Here is a 20,977-nt window from a genome sequence, read left to right as displayed (position 1 = left end):
ATTTTTTTCACAAAAATAAGATACAATTTTATTTTATTAAGAGATTTACGATTAAGGCTTTCTTCGCAATCTATTTTTCTTCCCATAAACCTAGAATTTCTAACAGTTAGCTCATAAATTATAACTATCTGTATTGATTATTAAATATGTTTGACTTCAGTATTGTGTATGCTAGATCACAATTTTACCCAATATATTCAATATTTTTCATACACCTTTAAAAATATGTATTTCATTGACCAAATGTAGTAGCGTGCTAAAATTAAAATTAAAAAAATGATACACATAATTCGTTTCCATGCAAACACTTGCAATTTTTACATGAGAGCTGCTTTAAACAAAATTTGGCTAAATAAAAGTCAAAATATAAATGCATTGGTTAGTACAAATTTTCAGTGAAATAACAATGTGATTTTAAAGTGTATCACATCAAAAAAGTTAATCAATTTAAAGTAAGTTTTTATTTAAATTCTTCTACTCTTTTTAACTGTCTTGTTAATGTTTGATTAGCTCATGTTAAAAAAAGATCTTATACTTAAAGGGTCGTTGATCATTTTTTGTCTTGCAAAGTGGCAGGCGAGTCAAAAGAGTTAAGGAACCTATGATTTAGATAATGTCATAACTCTTGTTGCTTTCTTTTTAATTATTGCTTTTGATTTAATTAATTTGTACTCATTATTGCCGTTGATTTAATTCCATTTTGTGCAATATTTCGATTATTTCATAATATTAAATTAAGCATTCCGATTACCTTTTTCAATTATAAACTCTTTAATGCCTTTTTGTCATTTAATTTCCATTTAAAGAACTCTGATCCAATTTGTTCAATCCAATCCAATTTGTTCAATATTTGGATTATTTTGTAAAGTTAAATTAAGCATTAAAATTGTCTCCTTTTAAACAACTTTCAGTGTTTCGATTATTTCCTAATATTAAATTAAGCATTCCGATTACCTTTTTTTACATATAAACTCTTTAAAGTCTCTTTTTCATTTAATTTTCAGTTAAAGAGCTATAATCCAATTTGTTCAATCCAATCCAATTTGTTCAATATTTGGATTATTTAGTTAAATTAAGCATTAAAATTGTCTCCTTTTAAACAACAGTCCCTTTATCGCCTTCTATTTAGTTAATTTTCTTTTAAGGAACTCCGATCCAATTTGTTCAATCCAATGCAAATTTTTCAACATTTCAACCATTTCATAATATTAAATAATGCATTCTGACCTTTTATACTAAACATTATAAACTACAACATTATTTCCATTTAATATTTCTACAGTGTGGTAATAAATAAATAACACCGGCTCTTCATTTGCTCATTTAATCAGTACATCTGAATATAGTAGATCCAGTTTCGGAATAATATAATATCGAGAAAGCAGGATGCAATAGTTTAACAACATATATTCCCTAAAGCGGATAGAGCTAAAACCTCATGTGAGTAGCAATCGCCACCAGCCGTTTCGCATTGAATCATTCATATCTGTGAGTGGATTGAAATCGGAGGTATTGAAAATACAACACTTGCTCTTATCACCTATTAACAGTCGATGTTATCGAAATCTACTTGAAATGTCTATTGCTAGATTTAATTCCGATGTCGAGTGCCGAAGAGCTTAGTTGAAAATCATGTTAACTAATGGTTGAATATTGAGTTAAGTACAACAAGCGATGGGAAAGGCGCCAAGTAACTTTATTAGGTGCTAAGTAACGAAATGAAATGGTGTTGTAAATTAAAATAAAAGAAGGTTTAAATGAAGAGAAATATAGAAAGAGAAATATGGCACCCAAATGTCAGGAAATTTATACTTGGATGAAAAAGGAAAAACTTTATTGTTTCAAGTTTAAAATAATAATTTTACAGACGAAAAAAAATTATAAAGAATTTTAAAATAATAATAATAATATATTTTTAAGCGTTTTAAAAAGGATAAACTAATTTTATTTTTGGAATTTGATAATGATTTTTGTTATTTACTTGATTTTTTTAATATTTTTTAAGTGATAAATCTGAGGAAAGCTTAGATTGTTATAGAAATTTATGGCGTAAGTCCACGAATTAAGATTTTGAACTAGGTGTGAAAAAAATAAAATTATTTTTTCCTATTCTTGCTCACTTGAAAAAAAAGTCAAAAAGCTTTTTATTTTATTTTGTTATTTTCTTTATTTTACTTCTATGTCTAATTTGTTTGAAAATTCGATTACCTATAAATTCTATCAGTTGATATTAAATAATAATAAATTGTAATTCTAGCGATTTGGGACCAATTGAAATTTCAGCTGATATCGGGGAAAGAGCTGCGGTTGAAATTTGAGTACTCTAGCTAGTCAGAAAGTGGTCGGAGTTTTAGTTGAGAGATTTGATAACGACAAACAAACCGACTTAAAAGTTGAAAAAAGTGAAATATGATAAAAATATTAATTTAATTCGTCTTGTCTGAGTGAAATTTTCAATGAAGAAAGATGTTTTGTGATTACCATCCGGTTTGTTTTTCTAAAAATGATTTTTCAATTTCATTCAAAAGTTACTTTATCCGTTTATTCTGAACAATTTTCATGTTTATGATGCAAAAAAAAGGAAGTATCATAAACACAAGTTTTATTTTATTTTCATCTCTTTCACCTCAATATTTGTTTCATGATAAAACTGTAATGTTTTAATAAGCAATTATTACATAAACTTCTCTGATCTTTCGCACAAACATTTAACAAAGTTTAACTTGGATGAACACAGAGGTGAACTTTAAAATTAAATTTTAAAATTCACTAATGTATTTCATGATTATGTCTTTCATTTAGTATCTTTACTCTTCAGTTTCTGGGGATAATCCATTTTAAAAAAAAATTTGTTTAATTTGCACATCGTTAGGCCTACGAGGCGTAGAACTTCAGAATGTTCTCAGCGTAAAATCCTGCAGTTATAGATTTTGTTTCCGTAAAAACAGCAGAGTATGAAACATGCCTATGTTTAAATGAATATCTTAGATAAATAATTTTTTAAAGAGATAAATATTGGTAAAACAATTTACATTTTTTAAAAATTAGCTGTTAATAATTTACATTGCTCGATTTTTTTTAAATGGCTTACAATGTTTATATAAAACGTTTTAATGTTTATATAAAACATGAAGAATGTTTTATAAAAATTCTCAACAGTTATCCTATGAGTTCAAAAAAATCCTTCGTTTTTGGACAATGATCCCAGTAAGAAATAATTACAAAACTTAAATAAAAGTGGTTTTTGCAAAGTATAAAAATTCTTCGTATATATTTATTTCTGTATTTATTACATTAATGATTGGAAAATTAGATATTATTTTTACAGGTAATTCTGTTCTAAAAAGATAGTAAATAATTTATCGAAACTTATATACTATAATTATCAATAATAGTGGCATACTGCATAGAATAAAAATATCTTTAAAAAATATATATTAATTCCATGTAAGTTATCCTCAAACGGTGTCGTTATTTCACGGAAAAACTACTAACATGATAAATTAGTATTCTTTGCTAAAAGCATAAAAAAGCAGCACTATTTTAATTTCGGATAGAACTGATAGGAAAAAAGGTTGAGAAAATGCTTTTTGCAGGTTTTTCATGATTTTTTATAAAGTATTATAATAAACAAAAAGTTTTTACGAAACATTGATATTTAAAGTAAATACGCAAACTAGATAATTGTGTGATTAATACCACACTGCCCGTCAATAATTTGAAAAAGAAATTGACCGTCAAAACACAAAAGCATCTTTTTTTTCTTAAATGAACAAAAAATGTATCAATAAAGTTTACACTTTGTTACCATAGTAATGATAACAAGTTTTCCAATCATTTTCTGTAAAAAATTAATAAGCTTTTACCTTTATGACGACGATCTCTTTTCTTTCTTTTTTAAACTTTTTTCGTTAAAAAAGTATTCTTTGTTACACTATCAGTTTCTTTAAATATTGCAAAAAAATAAGTATTAATCTTCAATTAAAAGCAGTAAAATTAATTTGCTGGAAAATTAATATTCATTTAAAAGCTTTAGTTTTCTCAAAAATAGAACCTATCTCACAAATACAAATTTATTTTCCAAATACTTTAAATAAATTTCATTAATTATCTTTAATAAAAATGTGAAGGTTTAGATTAAAATTATACGCGATAAACGAAGACAGGCAATTTTATAAATTTTCCTGCATGATGATCAGGAAAACTTGATTATGAATTTCTTTAATTATTAATAATTGCAATCGAATTTCTTATATCGAAATATAAAAAATCATTTTTCTCCCTCTGAAAATTAGATTTAGAAATTCTAATTATCTTGAATAAATGTTATAATACTATTAATATTTAATATAATTATGAATGAAGATACAGTCAATAAATCTAAGGCAGTATAATTTAAAAAGGCTTAGTTCTCGCTAATAAATATTAAGTAATGAATAAGGGACGAGAATCAGAATAACTAATAGTTTACGAAGAGTCAAGTAACTTTGAATAAATATATAAAAATGAAAAAAGTTATGACTTTTAAATGATTTTCCTTATTAATTTTAAAGATTTCAAAAATATTATTTCTAATAAACATAGGAAAAAAAATTTCATTTCGTCCAAACAAATATTAGTGAAAAATTAGATTTATATATATATATATATATATATATATATATATATATATATATATATATATATATATATATATATATATATATATATATATATATATATATATATATATATATATATATATATATATATATATATATATAATTAGTAGTCTATTTAGAGCTCTATTTACCTTGATGATTAACTATTCAATAAAACCTCAGGATTATACTAAAAAATTTTATTAACAAAAAACCACGTTATATTAATAGTTGTAACAGTTATCTATTCTCTTAACTAAACCGCCATTTTCATTGTTACAAAAGTGAATGGATTTTTAATTTTATCAAACTGTCTGGGTTTTTTTGTATTCTTTTTTAAAGGAATCAGCTTTACCATTTGAAAGAAAATATGAAACGTTATTTGGATAGCAAGATCACTTATTTTAATCACAAGAAAGCGCTAACTAACTTCAGCTGCTATTTTAATGATAAAATCATTTCATCATGTTTATATCAAAACTGAAGAAAAAAATTACATTAAAGAAGATACTTCAATTTCAAAAGTTGATACATACAGTTAATCAAGTGATTTTTCAACAGTTTTTGCTACTCTATCTTTTTACACATCAATTTCTTCGGCAATATGAATATTTCAATTCGACGAGAACTTGTTTTTTGTTAAAACTAACAGAACTATGTAATTGAATACAAATCTTCCACAGTAATTTTTGATGTACACTGTAAAAATTCCTGATAAATTACGTAAGCAGTACTGGCACCCTGAGTGCATCGTGGTTAAAACTACTAGAATTTGATAAAATTTACCGTGTAGCTGACTTTATGAGAGCATCAAAATGCTTCGTAAATTTTATCGACGCTCTTTGGTAAAGATTTTGATAAAACTAACAATAAAATATGATTATATAAAATGTGATATATTTCGGTAAATGTGGTAAAATTTGGTAATTTTATCATGACACTTTACTGTATAACATAAAAGTCATTTATTCGGCCAAATTTACTTTTCAGTTTTGTATTTTTTACTAAATGTGTGGTAATATAAACTATATTTTTGAAAATCAGAATTTCTTGTAGGTGGTTACCATATGAACACAAAAAATATTGTGTTTATTTTGTTACCCTATATTTAGTTTTTATTAACCATAATAATGGGATTATTTTACCAGACATGTCATTACCATATGGTACAGTAATTTTACCACTATTATTTTTCCGTGCAGGGATTTAGGAAACTATTACAGTAAAAACTACGGCATATCGAATTTTTTTACCAAAACATTTTACGATAAAAATGGATTATACAGTGAAAGTACCGACACTCAGATTGCCGATACTTTTTACCGTAATTTTATCAGAAATTTTTTTTCAGTGTATTATTCAGAATTATTTTTCCGTGCAGAGATTTAGGGAACTATTACAGCAAAAACTAAGGCATATCAAATTTTTGCACCTAAACATTTCACGATAAAAATTTATTTTACTGTAAAAGTATTGGTACTCAAACTGACGATACTTTTTACCATAATTTTATCATAAATTCTTTTTCATTGCATTATTCAGAATTATTTTTCCGTGCAGTGAATTAGGAAACTATTACAGTAGAAACTACGGCATATCAAATTTTTGTACCTAAACATTTTACGATAAAAATGAATTTTACTGTAAAAGTACAGGTACTTAGACTGCCGATACTTTTTACCGTAATTTTATCAGAAATTCACACCTGTACAAAATCAAAACCTAAATAATGCTTTACGTTTAAAAACTACGTTTAAAAAATTACTATTTTTATAAAGTTAAAAATTGCATTTTAAACAATTTTTTTTATTTGAAAAATATTGATTATCAATTTTAAAAAATCATCATACATTTCTTATATAATTTGGTTAGTAGACATAGATCCCATTTTTTCATTTAAATTATAGAACCTAAAATTATTTTTCAGCTTAAATATTATTACTGTATTGTTATAAACAAATATTGCAATTCCGTGAATTTTCAGTGTTTGCATTTTTAACATAGATTTTTATAATTTTTCGAGATATTCACTTGTGACCTATTAATGGATCTCGTACTTGCTATGAAGTGGCTGACGATGTAATTCTCGTCGTCACAAAATTGCTACACGAAATATTCATTAAGCTTAACCAAGCAGAATTGAAAGCTTTGACTATGAAATTGCTCCTCAAATTTCAATACGGTTTATTTTAAAGCAGTGCAAAAGTGTAAATTATACATGCGTGTTCACAATCTCTGCAAAATACTGTTTTTAGTTTTATTATTTAATATTTTCGGGTGAACTCCTTATTTTATGAGAGATCTTCTAAAAATGCGATATTAAGTTCCTATTTCTGATTTTTCTCATTTTTGGCTTTAATATCTTTTAGCAACAAACCAATTTTATTTCTGTATAAAAGAGAATAATTCAGTGGTTTAAATTAATTAAGTCAAATTATTATTAGTTTGCTGAATTTCGTATTTAAATATAATAAATAATAATTTGACTGAAAAGATGAAATAATTATAACTTACTTATAAATTACTTTTGGCACATATTAATTATAAATTATAGTATAAGATTGTGTTAGACAATTGAAATTAAATGGTATGATTAAATTGCATTAAAATAAACACAAATTGTGTAAGAAAAAAATACGTCAATGGCAATCAACATTTTTTATAAATAGTTTGTGTTTAGTATACCATTTCTATTTTTATAAAGTTTCTTTTTTGTTAAATATGCAAGGCGATCCTGATGGAATGACCCTCCTGTTAAACGATCTTGCTAAATATACAAGGCGATCCTGATGGAATGTTTCTCCTCTTAAAGGCCGATCCAGTTATTAAATATACAGATGATCCTGGTGGAATGTCCCTCCTGTTAAACGATCTTGCTAAATATACAAGGCGATCCATATGGAATGTTTCTCCTCTTAAAGGCCGATCCAGTTAAATATACAGACGATCCTAATGGAATGTCTCTCCTGTTAAACGATCTTGCTAAATATATAAGGCGATCCTGATGGAATTTTTCTCCTCTTAAAGGCCAATCCAGTTAAATATACAGACGATCCTAATGGAATGTCCCTCCTGTTAAACGATCTTGCTAAATATACAAGGCGATCCTGATGGAATGTTTCTCCTCTTAAAGGCCGATCCAGTTATTAAATATACAGATGATTCTGATGGAATGTCCCTCCTGTTAAACGATCTTGCTAAATATACAAGTCGATCCGGATGGTGTATTTCTTCTCTTAAAGGCCGATCCAGTTAAATATACAGACGATCCTAATGGAATGTCCCTCCTGTTAAACGATCTTGCTAAATATACAAGGCGATCCTGATGGAATGTTTCTCCTCTTAAAGGCCGATCTAGTTATTAAATATACAGATGATCCTGATGGAATGTCCCTCCTGTTAAACGATCTTGCTAAATATACAAGTCGATCCGGATGGTGTATTTCTTCCGTTAAAGGCCGATCCAGTTAAATATACAGACGATCCTAATGGAATGTCCCTTCTGTTAAACGATCTTGCTAAATATACAAGGCGATCCTGATGGAATGTTTCTCCTCTTAAAGGCCGATCTAGTTAAATATACAGACGATCCTGATGGAATATTTCCATTGTTAAATAATGATCCCGTTATATACACAGGCGATACTGAAGGAATGTTTCTCCCGTTAAATATACAGGCGATCCTGAAGATCTAATATGTATTTGTATACATCCAAGCATTTATTCTTTAAACAATCAGCCCCTTTAAGATCTTAAGAGCTTTTAAGATTTTAAGTATGATTCTACAACCCCCACGAGGTGCACATTAGTTAATGCTAATGTTATGACGACATTAAAGAATCGAGAATTACTACTTATGTCTGAAGCTTTATTTCCTCACTGCATCCATCATATCTCGGAAACTAATAATTTTTAGACTTTGTGTAACTTTTGTTAAGAATGTTTTGATCTACAATATACTAAATTTGATGAGAAACTTATTCTCAGAAGGTTTTGAACAACGAAGATTAAATTTTCAGTCAATTTGACAGAGAATTATTTCCCATAACATTTGAGAAAGTTCCTTTGTTTACTTCAATAGATATGCATTTATGTCATATCGTTAGAGCAACTGGCACATACTCTTAAAATTGTCTGGCATTTAGAGGGATGAAAGTGGCCGAAAAGCAAAGAAGCTGAATTTCCATGCGAGTAAATTTTACGCACGAGCAATCGTTTAATAATAAATTCCATACTGTTTAAGATAATAAATAACAATGCGTTGACATGAAATTGTGTACTAATTTATTATTATATCAATGATTACAACGATACTTAACATTTAGTAAAAAGAAAAATTACCAATTGAAAAAATAAAGCTAGAAATTATATTTTTCTTCAGTTCACATAAGAGACAATTATAATTATTACTTGAAAAACTACCTGGTTTAGCAAATTAAAACTACTGAGAACACACATTAATATTCCAATACTGTTACGTGATTTATAGCAAATATATCAGTAATATGACCTTTTAATTTATTTTGAAAAGAAAATAAACTTTTACAATTGGAATCACTATGTTCATATTATAATCTAACTATAGCCCTGTAAAACAATAACTGTGAAGTAGAAATATATAGTAACTCCTTAACATACAAAAATTGCTATTTTAGTTTGAAAAATTACGTGATAATCAGCAACTGCTTAGATAATTATTTTTTCATTTGATAAGAATTTTGCATTTTATAGTATAAATAACAGCAACATTATTTCTTAAATTTTGGATTTTGATGATGAGTTAATAAACTTTTTTTCCAAAAAAAATATTGAATCACTTTTTAAGAGATTGCTTTTGTTTGCTATATCTTTTATGTTTGCTATATTTAGTCGTTAGCACATCTTCAAGCATCTTGTGACAAATCTTTTCCTTCTTTGCAAGCAAAGAATGTAAGTTTTGAATATATTCTCTTCCAGTATATCTTGTTGTAACACCTACATAGTATATTAATAATCGTCGATAGAAAAACAGTCACCTTTATGGTATCTAATTCAAGCAAAAAAAATTACTTCTAACAAGAATCACGATAGTTGATCTTAAAATTGCGATTCCGGATCTTAAAATCGTGTGAATATGAATCACGATTATGGATTTTGGAATCACGTGAATATGAAACTAGGTATACGATTTTGAAAATAAGAAAATACAAACTGAGATTCAGAATTTTTAAATCGCGTAAATAATCACGATTCATTATTTCTAGTTCGCGTGAATTATTTTTTAAATGAAATCGGAAAACAAAATAATGAAAAGATATAACCTGGTCATCAGCTCACACGAGCTCACAGAGTGCTTTTTAATATTGTATCAATATAGCCAGAGCAATATGTATCAATACAATAGTGTGAGAAGCATCCAAAATATTTTTTAACGAAATAGAACACTCTTTTTTGCTGATATAATCGTTTGAGCAGACGAGATTATATCTTTTCATTATTTTGTTTTCCGACTTTTATTTGAAAAAATAAATTCTTTCCTTTTTTAAAAAAAAATTTTATTTTCGTAATTTTTCTTCTCTTTTTCTAAATCTTTATTATATTTTTTTCCTTGTTTTCTCTATATTTTAACTACATATACTTTTTAAATGACTTCAACACAATAATAAGTTTTAGGCGGAACGTCTGTACCGGTACAATTCCCTTATTTGAAACCTAAATTGAAAAAGTTAAAAATTGATTAAACTACCAAGATTGCAAGTCCAAGATTGCAAGTAGTGAAACTGATTAAATTTAAAATTAAAGCTAACTCTTATTTTGCAATGCGAATATTCAGCCATAACTTTTTTTATAAATACACTCCTTTGTTTAAATTAATTTTATTACACACCAGTCAAGTTCTTACAGCCAATATTCGACGAACTAAAATGCCAATCATAAACAACTCTCAAAAAAATTATTTCTACAGTTAAACAGTTCCTTTTGAAAAACATTTATTGAATATAGCAAAAAACAATTAGACGCGTGCAACAACAATTAACAATTTTATTTGACCAAGAAAAAATAAAATTGTTGAGCTCTCTCGAATAGTTTGCTTTTCCAAATAATACTCAAACTTTCCGAGTAAAATCAAAGATTTTATACAATTTTAAAGCATTTTAATCTGCGTCCTCTAATTTAACATTCTTAGTGAAAATAATTTAGATGTATTACACAAATTTCAATGAAAATGAACATCGAATCAATGGGTGAAATGAATGCTCTGAATTATATAAATTATTCGTATTAAATACCATCTGATCTATTGCATACACAATCTAAACAAACAATTCAACCCAAAGGACAGGTTTCGTATTTGATCTCTATCAAATTTATTTGTGAAACCCGTATTAGTCTAGAAAAAGAAGTTGATATACAAATAGAATTATGCAGTTGTTTACTTAGTGCAATGTCGGGCATCCGTTTTGCTTTCTATAAATGTAGAAATTTCTGAATCAAACGAGAATCCTAAATATCTCAGATATAGGGAAGGAGCATTTAATTTAGAGAATTTCATAATCATTGAATATATAGAGGTGGAATTTATCGACTGAATAGGTGACGGAGAAATATTCGAGAACAGAATTCTTTGAGCTAATAACAAAATATATTAACTCATAGTAAATGAAAAATATTGTTTCACATCTAAATTTATGCAAGCCGGATTAATAAAAGAATTGTATAGATTGCTAAAATTTATGTATGTGGATTACTAATGCATGTATTAAAAAATATGTTTGATGCACGTTTCTATAATAAAATAAAATACCATTCGAAATTTTTAGAAGCCTTGAATCATAATTTTGGTCCAGTTTTCTGAAATAGTTATACGTTGAGCGATATTATCGCACTTCCTCAATTCGATTATGCTATAATATAGTGTAACTATAGAGCGTTCGCCTCCCGATGCGAAGAGGATTTAAAATCAAAATCCAACGGTAGCTGATTGATATGGATTCTGCTCCCGGCTCACGCTGACCACAGTGCTGACGTAAAATATCGTCAGTGGTAGACGGATCATGAGTAAGAATCAACCTGCCATTGGGCTAACCGTGGTATTTTTTCGTGGTTTTCCTCTCCATCTAAAGCAAATGCGGAATAGTTCAACCTAGTTTGTCTCAATACTTGATCCTAGAATTCAATTACCTTCTGAGATGGGTTCAAAATTACAGGGCTACGGAGTTGCACATTGAGAATCGTAAACTCAGAATTAAGTCAACGCCGGTTATAAAATAACATAAAATAAAATATAATTCAAATTTAAGGCAAAATTGGTTTCTTTGTACACCTTATTAAGGTAGCTTCAAATTTGTCTAATATTATGGTTCAAAGAACCAGTTTTATGGTTTAGTGATATGCCAAATTTCCTTAGATTAAGGGTAATGAATACTTCTAATAAGTAATGATCGAAAATTCTTGAACAAATTCACAGAACGAGAAGCGACATATGTTATTGCTTTTTATCAAAATGAATTATTGCCGAACATGGAAGTGAATGTGTTGTTAATTATTACTTAAGCTGACGTAATATGTTCATAAATATGTTAATTACAAATTATTTAATCAAGAGACTGATACACTAACACGTTGGCTCATTGAGTCAGTCACTTATTCACAGATTCACAAATATGCAAATTTCAATTTGCATAATCAGTAAAGAAATCGAAAGCAGAGTTAAATAGCATAAAGCCTGCAATCAGCTATACTACACCAAACGTAAACAAGACTGATAGAATTTCGATAACAAGCAGTCAACAAATAACTTTAGAAACTTATTTTTTAACAACAAAAAGTCCTTAAGGCTGCGAACGGCAAAAGGGTCACATGCATTTAAATTAAACATACATACATTTAAATTAAACGTATATTTAAATCCCAATTAATAAAAATATTAGTAATAAATAAATGAAAAATGTTATTTTCAACAACAAAATTTCAAAAATATACTATTCTTAATATATAACAAGTTATTTTATCAAATAGTACTACAAAATATAAGATGCAATAGCAAACTGTTATACGAAAATTTTATCAAATAAAATCATCAAGAAAAAACAAACGAACTTCCACTGCTTTACATTTTGAGATTTATAAAGAGACGATCTCACAGCTTGAAAATGGTACCACCCCAATATCGTCGAACTAATATTGGATATATCCTTAACCGTCTGGGACGGTATTTCCTGTCGCCGGAATCCAGTTACACACAACATCCATTAAACCTAAAGAACTGAGTGCTTTGCCTACAAGATTCTTCATAAAAATGCTCCCACTTGATTTCAAACAAATCTACGATGTTGAAATAGGATCGTGATTTCCTTCATTCTTGAATAAAAATATCAAGTGGAACTGTTTATATAAATAAAAACTATTATAACTGCACTCTTAAATCACATACAAATAGTATAACTTCCTTTCAATAGTTTTCCAATGTCCGGCAAAAGAAGGGTGGAATTTATATGGTCAACTCCGCGGAAGCTGAGTGACATTTACAAAGCAAAATAATAACATCTATAGTTTGTAGTCGAATATATAAAATATATGTCTTTTAAAATATTTTTCTATGGATTTATTATCCGTTATTACGCTGAATTTAGTGTCGTAATGGAATATCCAAGATACTTCACAGATTTTTTTAAAAAAAGTTTAAAAAATATTAACTTACTGACTTTTATAATTTATACGAAAAGTGCCATGTTGACTAAGGGGATAGAACGCTCGCCTCCCAATAAGGTGACCCACGTTCGAATCCCAGCGATGGTTGGCCTATACGAATTCCACACCCAGATTGCACCGACCACAGAGCTGACGTAAAATACCCTCAGTGTTTGACAGATCATGGGTTGGAGTCCCCTAGCCACCAGGCTGACACTGTGTTTATGTACTGGAATGGAAAAAAATTACAGACTATTGATATGCGCTGCAAAAATTAATAAAATATTTGATCACTATAATTTGAGGATACGCAAGCACAGACCCCTAGTTAAAATTTTATGGATAAATTAGTTAATCTTATTATTAAGTTTTTAAATCTAACAACTCAAAATATAAAATAATCTTTAAGAAAATCGCATCATCATATCTTCCAGCTAAAGAGCGAGAAACAAAAAGCTATTATTAGCTATAATTTACCTTTTATTTAAGTTTGTCGAAATTATTTATGAGAAAAACGTCAAATCTCACGCCTGAGAATTAATCCAGTTTATTATTTACCTAATTTTAGAATTCAATTTTTCCAGTTCATTTTCTAGCATAACATCTTATACTTTAATATTAATGGCTTTTAAAATAGCTCTTCGAAATTTTCTGTTTCTAGCCACGGGAAAATACGATAAAAATGATAATTATTTTTTAAGAAAAAAAGAAAACTGATAAGACTGACTTGTCTTTAATTTATCTTTCCTTTTTTTCGAAAAAAAATAAGAAAAAGGAAACGATAAATCCTTAAAAAAAGTATCGTAATGTTTAACTCATTATAGCTGTGATTATTACTAAAATATTTTCGCAAGGATTTGGCAAATTAATTTCTCATCGGGCTTTTTTTTCTAGTAAATGTTGTCCAAGTACTTTTGGGATGAAGATTAATTTATAAAAAAAATTCATTTACCTTATTACCTAAAATTAATTTGATTTTAAGGCTACTTTTTGGTTGGATGGTGTGATATTTTTAAAAATTTACAGACGTAAAGAATCTGCAATAAACTTGAAATTTTGTCCTAATAATTAACCAAATATATATTTTAATTCTTTATTCTACAAATAAACTTGATGGGAAACAATCAAGTGAACGTACGCACAATACACAGGAAAAAATAGTTTAATATTGGCTTCTCTTCTTGACCCCACGAAAACCTTTACTGTTACCAACATTTACATTAACACAGCCGTTTTTTTTTTTTAAATTTTATTTTGTATTTTCTAAAGTTAGCAGAAGGTGTTATCACAAATCATAGGTAAGAAAATAGTTCATCGTTATTTAAAATTTTAAAAAAAATGGTGGGAAGTATACTTTCAATGGCCTTATAGATGGTTAATAAAACATTTCAAAGTAAAATAAATAAATTCTATTTTTCTCTAACCGCCATCAGTAGCCACTTGATTTGCCTTCACGAACTCACTGCCCTATGCACCATATGATCTTGCCGCTAAGATTGCTCAGAAAGCATGGCATCTCTTATTTTAATTACAATTCAGAGGGATAAAAATCGCTTAGAAGAAATAAAACAAAATTAGGAAAACAAATTAGAAGAAACATTTTCGAAAAATAAGATAATTTTTCTTTGTCGATTTTTTTTATTTTTGCAGCTTCTATTTTTTGATATTTAATAATTTTGTGCTTGCATTTCCTAACGATTAAAGCAATTCAAATCAAACAAATTTCGAGTTATTTCCGAAACAAGCACTATCAAGCTTCACAAATCATTGACCAATAGATGATTGAAATGTAAAAGTTACTACTAGACGCTCTAAATGTGGAAATGTCTAATTTACCGAAATACAAAATTTGCTAAGAATTGGATTTTATCGATTTTTATTTAATTTCTCGATATATTGCAACCACGACACTGGTCCAACAAATCAAAATAAAAAAAAATTATGTTATCTAAGAACTAAGCACCGCAAAAGTTCTTTTTATTTTCATTTTACAACAGTCATTGAACAGCCAATCCAATTTTTGGGGTTTGCGACCGCTAATATTTAACTCGGTGACCTTGTAGTTTTCAACCCAATCCAGAAGACAAGGGAAATCCTGGATCAGGTATTGGGAAAAATTTGCCTTCATGGAGGGTTTTTTTATGAAGTGGAGAGAAAAACCACGTTACATGGAGAGGAAAACGACGAAAACCTTCCACGGTTAGCCTGATGCCAAAAAACTTAAATATATGATCCATCTACCACTGAGGATATTTTACTTCAGCTCTGTGATCGGTGCATGCCGGATGCGGAATTCGTATCCACCAGCCATAGCTGGGATTCGAACCCAGTTCACCTCATTGGAAGGCGAATACTCTATCCTCTGAGCCATCAAAGCTCACAATTAAAGCACTGATAAAAGCAACATTCAAAGCTCGATTGTCTAAATGCAAAATTCCATATGAAAAGATTCGTGTTTGCTCAGAGGAAAGAGAGCGCACCACCAATAAGGTGAGCCGCATTCGAATCCTATCAATAGCTGATCGATATGAATTCCACACCCGGCTCACACCGACCACTGTGCTTAAGAGAAATATCCTCATTGGTATCTATTTGTTAGAGTCCCCTTGCCATCAGACTAACCGCGGGAGGTTTGCTAATCCATGTAACGAAAATGTAGATTAGTTCCATCTAAACAGTACTCTATGCAGGTTAGTTTATCTTAATGCTTATTCCTGGAGCTCCCTTGTCTTCTGGAGTGGGTTTAAAACTACAAAGATACGGAGTTGAACATTGGTAGTCGTAAACTCAAAATTGGGTCAGATGTTCAACGATGATTATAAATTCTATATATATATTTCTCTTACACGGCACCAAAAAAAAGCCTCATTAAACTCCCCGAATGGCAACGTTAGAAAATCGACCAATGATTGCTGCTAAAAATGTCACATGCCAAATCAAGCTCAGGTGGCTCAACATATAGAGCTTTTAAAAACGGAAACAATAACCAGAGTGAGCATTGTCAGGTTGTTCAATTCAGATTCATGCCCTAAAAACATGATAATAAAATTTAATGCCATCTAAAGGAGTCTGTAATAGCACTAGATTAATTGTAACAAACTTGCAGCGTAATTTAATTGAAGCTAAACTGATTGATGATGATGAAGCAGGTACATTTTTCATTCCGAGAATACCTCTAATCCCTACTGATAACAACATGCCGTTTTCTTTTAAGAGAAAATAATTTTCATATTATACTGGCCTTCTGCATGACTATAAATAAGTCACAAGGTCAGATTTTTGAGAAAATTTTAGTATTGACTAAACAAGTTTTTAGTCATGGACAACTTTATGTTGGCCTGTTAAGAGTTAAGTCATTTAACAGCCTTTCAGTAATTGCTCCAAGATGCCAAATATATAATTGTGTTTTCAAAGAAATTCTAAATGCTTAGTGTTAATTTCTTAGAGCTTGGCAGAAAAAAAAAGATTTTTGGAAAAAATTTAATTGAAACTTCTATTGGCAGTAGGCAAGGGGAACTGCCAAAATCAAAACTCCCCGATCAGAAATGCAGCATGACGACCTCCACGTGGTATTTCTCGGGTAATGCTAACAGCCATGCATTTTAATTTATTCTATGTAAAACATCCTTATTTTGTTCTAAAATGTTATGTATTTTATCACAAATGTTAATTAATATAGAAATTGATTTCAATAATGCTGATCACCAAAAAATATTTCATTTGGCGATAAAACAAATTTCTGTGTTCTGGAAAATGAAAGACTTTTTGAGGGTTATTATCTCACAGGGAAAAGTTAGGGTTTAAAGTTTATATTTTTAAATAATGAAATTTTTTTCTAAAACTTTCAGAGTTTCTAGCATTAACTAATTTATTATACGCATTTAGTTGAATTTAGGTGAGTAACTGCAATATTTGATAATTTATTCAGCTAATATGTTTTTCATTTAGCTAATGTTTTGATTCTTTCACCATGTACAATCTAAATAGCTAATATACTTTTTTAAAAGCCAATAAGAACATTGATAGAATTCTTCTACATAAGTACAATACTATGTCTTTGATGATAAAATACTATGTCTTCGATTATAATATACTATGTCTTTGTGCTAGAACATTGTGTTCATTGGCGAGCGAGCGCAGCGAGCCATGGTTCACGGCGTGAACCACATAGGATTGCGTAGCAATTCTCGGGCGTTGACGAGCGTTAGCGAGCAGGGGGCGGAGCCTCCTAGTGAAATATAATATCTTACTCAATTAACTACTGCATTTATAACTGCTTTAATAACATATATTATATGCCAAGTAAATAATATTCAGACACAATCTTAATTTTATAATGTTTATAATACGAGTACTTAAAATCTTTCTCCAGAAAGTTATTGCTAATCTTCCAGAAATGCCTAACGCCCCCTAGAATTCTTCAACGCCCACATTTAAAACCTACGCACTAGCTGGTCAAAACTTAAAATTGCCTTCTTGCTTACGATTAGATACAGTATTTTATTTTAGGTCTCGGAACAAAGAAAATATTTTAGATTAGCTTCAAAATTGTTCTAATGCTTTCTATGATTAAAAAAAAATTATCAAACCTCAAATAATGCATATTTCAACGAAAGTTAATTAAAATATAACTGATATCAAAAAAATTATTTTAAATATTACCTCCCACGAAGAGTTTTTCTTTATTTTCAAAACCTTTGAGTGCAAAAGAAATGAATCAAAACTACGTGTTACTGAATTTTATTCACAGTATGAGAAAAGAAGATCATTTCATTTCTGATTTTTCGTACTTTTTTGGAGGGCATATCTGCAAGCACCATAAATAACTGCGGTCAAGTTCTTTACCCTTTCCACTCACGTAAAAAAGGAATGGTGGGCAGTTTGCGTCTCAAGCTTAATGAAGATGAAACGATGTGAACACATCCAATTGAGCTTCTGCGTAACTCACACTCTTTGTAGAACTAAGTATAGAGCTAGTTTTTCCAGAAGATGAATCAGCACGTGGTTCTAGTAGTTAACTGTCTTGTCAATTGTAGGTGAAAAGGAGAATTTTAAATTAAATAAGACAGAGCTTAAGAAATGTTAAGAATAAATAGAGTTCCTTTTTTTGCTGGTAATTTGTACGGTAGGTCCAAACAACTTTTTGTTTAAATGTAGTTTTTAACTCCAAAAAGAAACAAAAATATTCGAAATTTTAAACCTTTATCGAACTTTTTATATCATAATCTTTTTCATTATGGAGAACCTTTTTCTTCCGACTGAACTGAACTGACTAAGAGGTGGAAAAGGGGAGAAGGAATTTTAAATTTTCTTTTTATCTTATTTATTTATTTATTTTTTGTCGTATGCCTGTTTAGGCAGTGGGGGTGCGATTGTTCCTGTTTTTCAGTGACGCCTTCTATGGCCAAGAATTTGACTTCTGCCACACCATTCACACAACCACAACCCGTTTATAGGGCGGGTCCCATTCACACACAAAAGAGAAAGGACATAGAACACACAGAGAGAGAAAGAAACATCCATACCTTGCACGGGATTCGAGCCCGGGAACTTTCTGGTGCAAGGACAGTTCCCTGCACCCTACACCGGCCGGTCGACATCTTATTTATTTAATATTTACAAATAAACTGGTGATGAATATTTACTCTATTTGGCAAATTCTTTCTAGGGAAAAAAACGAACCACCCTGAATAACTTTTGATTTAATGATTGGATTTTAGCGTTCCAGGATTCAAACTTAATGGCTTGAGGGGCTAACCTCAAATGAGCTAATTAGTAAGACACAAAATCAGACACTAAATCAGACACAAAAACGTACTTCCTTTCAAAAAACATACAATTGTTTCGACGGGTTCAGAATTCTGACCGTCAGGTAGCAGCAATCTGAAAAATATGCTCACAATAATTCTGACTCCAAAGTTTGGACCTCTTAATGTTAACTTTACTTTTTGCGTATTCAGCTATACCTCAAGAACTTTTGAAGCGAATTGAAAATTTTCTCAAACGATTGTAAAATTGATTTATTCAATAATAAGTCCATGCAAAAAAAAACTTTTTGTAAATATTTATTACTTTTTTATTATTTTATTTAAGAATGATAGAAAAAAGTTTGAATTATAAAGTACACAATTTTCTGCATCATTTTAAAGAATGTAATTTTACATGACAAAACCGAAATTTGAGCAAATTCGGTCGAATAGTTCCTGAAAAATCGAATTTTAAGTGTCAGACTTTTTTGTAATTCAATTTCTCAGGAACTATTAAAAAATGAAAAACAAAGAGTAAACAAATATTTTGAAAGTTGATAAATTTAAATTCCTGTTTCATCAGGCTCCAGCTGAAAAATGTATAGATCTTCCATATCTGAATCAAAAAATCTTTCTAACAAGGACATTGTTAGTTGTATTTTTATGCATCTCTAAGAGAAAACAAAATTTGTAAAAGAGAAAGGACGAACTTTTCTTTAACTCACTCTGTAACAATAAATATATCAATGATCAGTGGCGTACGCAAGGGAGGGGTTTAGGGGTTTGAACACCCCCCTTGAGCTCAGATAAAATGGCAAAAATAAACATTTTAGTAGAAATTATGCGGGTATTATTTTTTAAGACTATATATTTTTATTTGCCTTATGCCTACCTTTTTATCTCACGGTATTTCTCAGAATACTGAAAAAAACATTTACTATAATAGGGTTGTACTTTTGAAACCAAATTCACGTGATACTGTTATGGACTGGCTCCTTCTATTCTGCCAGTCTCGATAGTTTTCGAGACTGGCTGTCATTCGTGAGGTCTTTACACGATGATTCTGGAATCTTAGGGGGAACGGAGTACAAAGAAAGTTTTTCTGTTGTACAGAAATGTGATACTTCCGTTGAAAAAAACGTTTCTAGCATAACAAAATCTGATGAATGTGAAAGTGGCCCTCAAAGTGTTACTTCCCACCCATATGACATTGGACTTTTTTCAGAAGATATTACATGCGAGAAGATATTACATTATGCTCTTAAACTTAAAAAAATCAAATCAAAATTTAACTAAACAATGTTGTCTAAATAAAAAGTCAAAACTCTCTAGCTGTCTAAATTAGGGAAATAATAGTGCTTTATTACATACTCGAATTTCTTTTAGTAGCTTCAGAAAATTATGAACACCCCCCTTGAAAAAATTCTGCTTACGCCACTGTCAATGATATAATTTATAACCGTCGTTGAACAGCCAACCCAATTTCTGAGCTTATGACTCAACAACTCAACTCATCAATGTTCAACTCCATAGCCTTGAACATTTGAACCCAATCAAGAAGACTAGGGAACTCCTGGATCAAGTAGGGAAATTCGTGAAGGACATTTTTAATGAAACTAACCCGAATTTGCGTTACAATCTAGAGGAAAACCACAAAAACTTTTCACGGTTAGCCTGGGACTCCTCAGTGGTAGCCGTGATCCGTCTACCACTGAGGATATTTTACATCAGCACTGTGGTCGGTGCAAGCCAGATATGAAATTTGCATCGACCAGTCATAGTTGGGATTCGAACCCAGGACACCTTACTAAAAGGCAAACGCTCTATCCCCTGAGCCATCCCTATCAAAGATATAAAAAAATCACAAAACTCAGAAAGAAAAAATTATAAATAGCAAGAATTAATAGAATACCATAGCTG

The sequence above is a fragment of the Parasteatoda tepidariorum genome, chromosome 2, assembly GCF_982258835.1.
Source record: "Parasteatoda tepidariorum strain Cologne lab strain chromosome 2, Ptep-v5.0, whole genome shotgun sequence".
NCBI classification, from domain to species: Eukaryota; Metazoa; Arthropoda; class Arachnida; order Araneae; family Theridiidae; genus Parasteatoda; species Parasteatoda tepidariorum.
The sequence above is the reverse complement of the archived record's forward strand: the minus strand, read 5'-3'. Positions refer to the sequence as shown.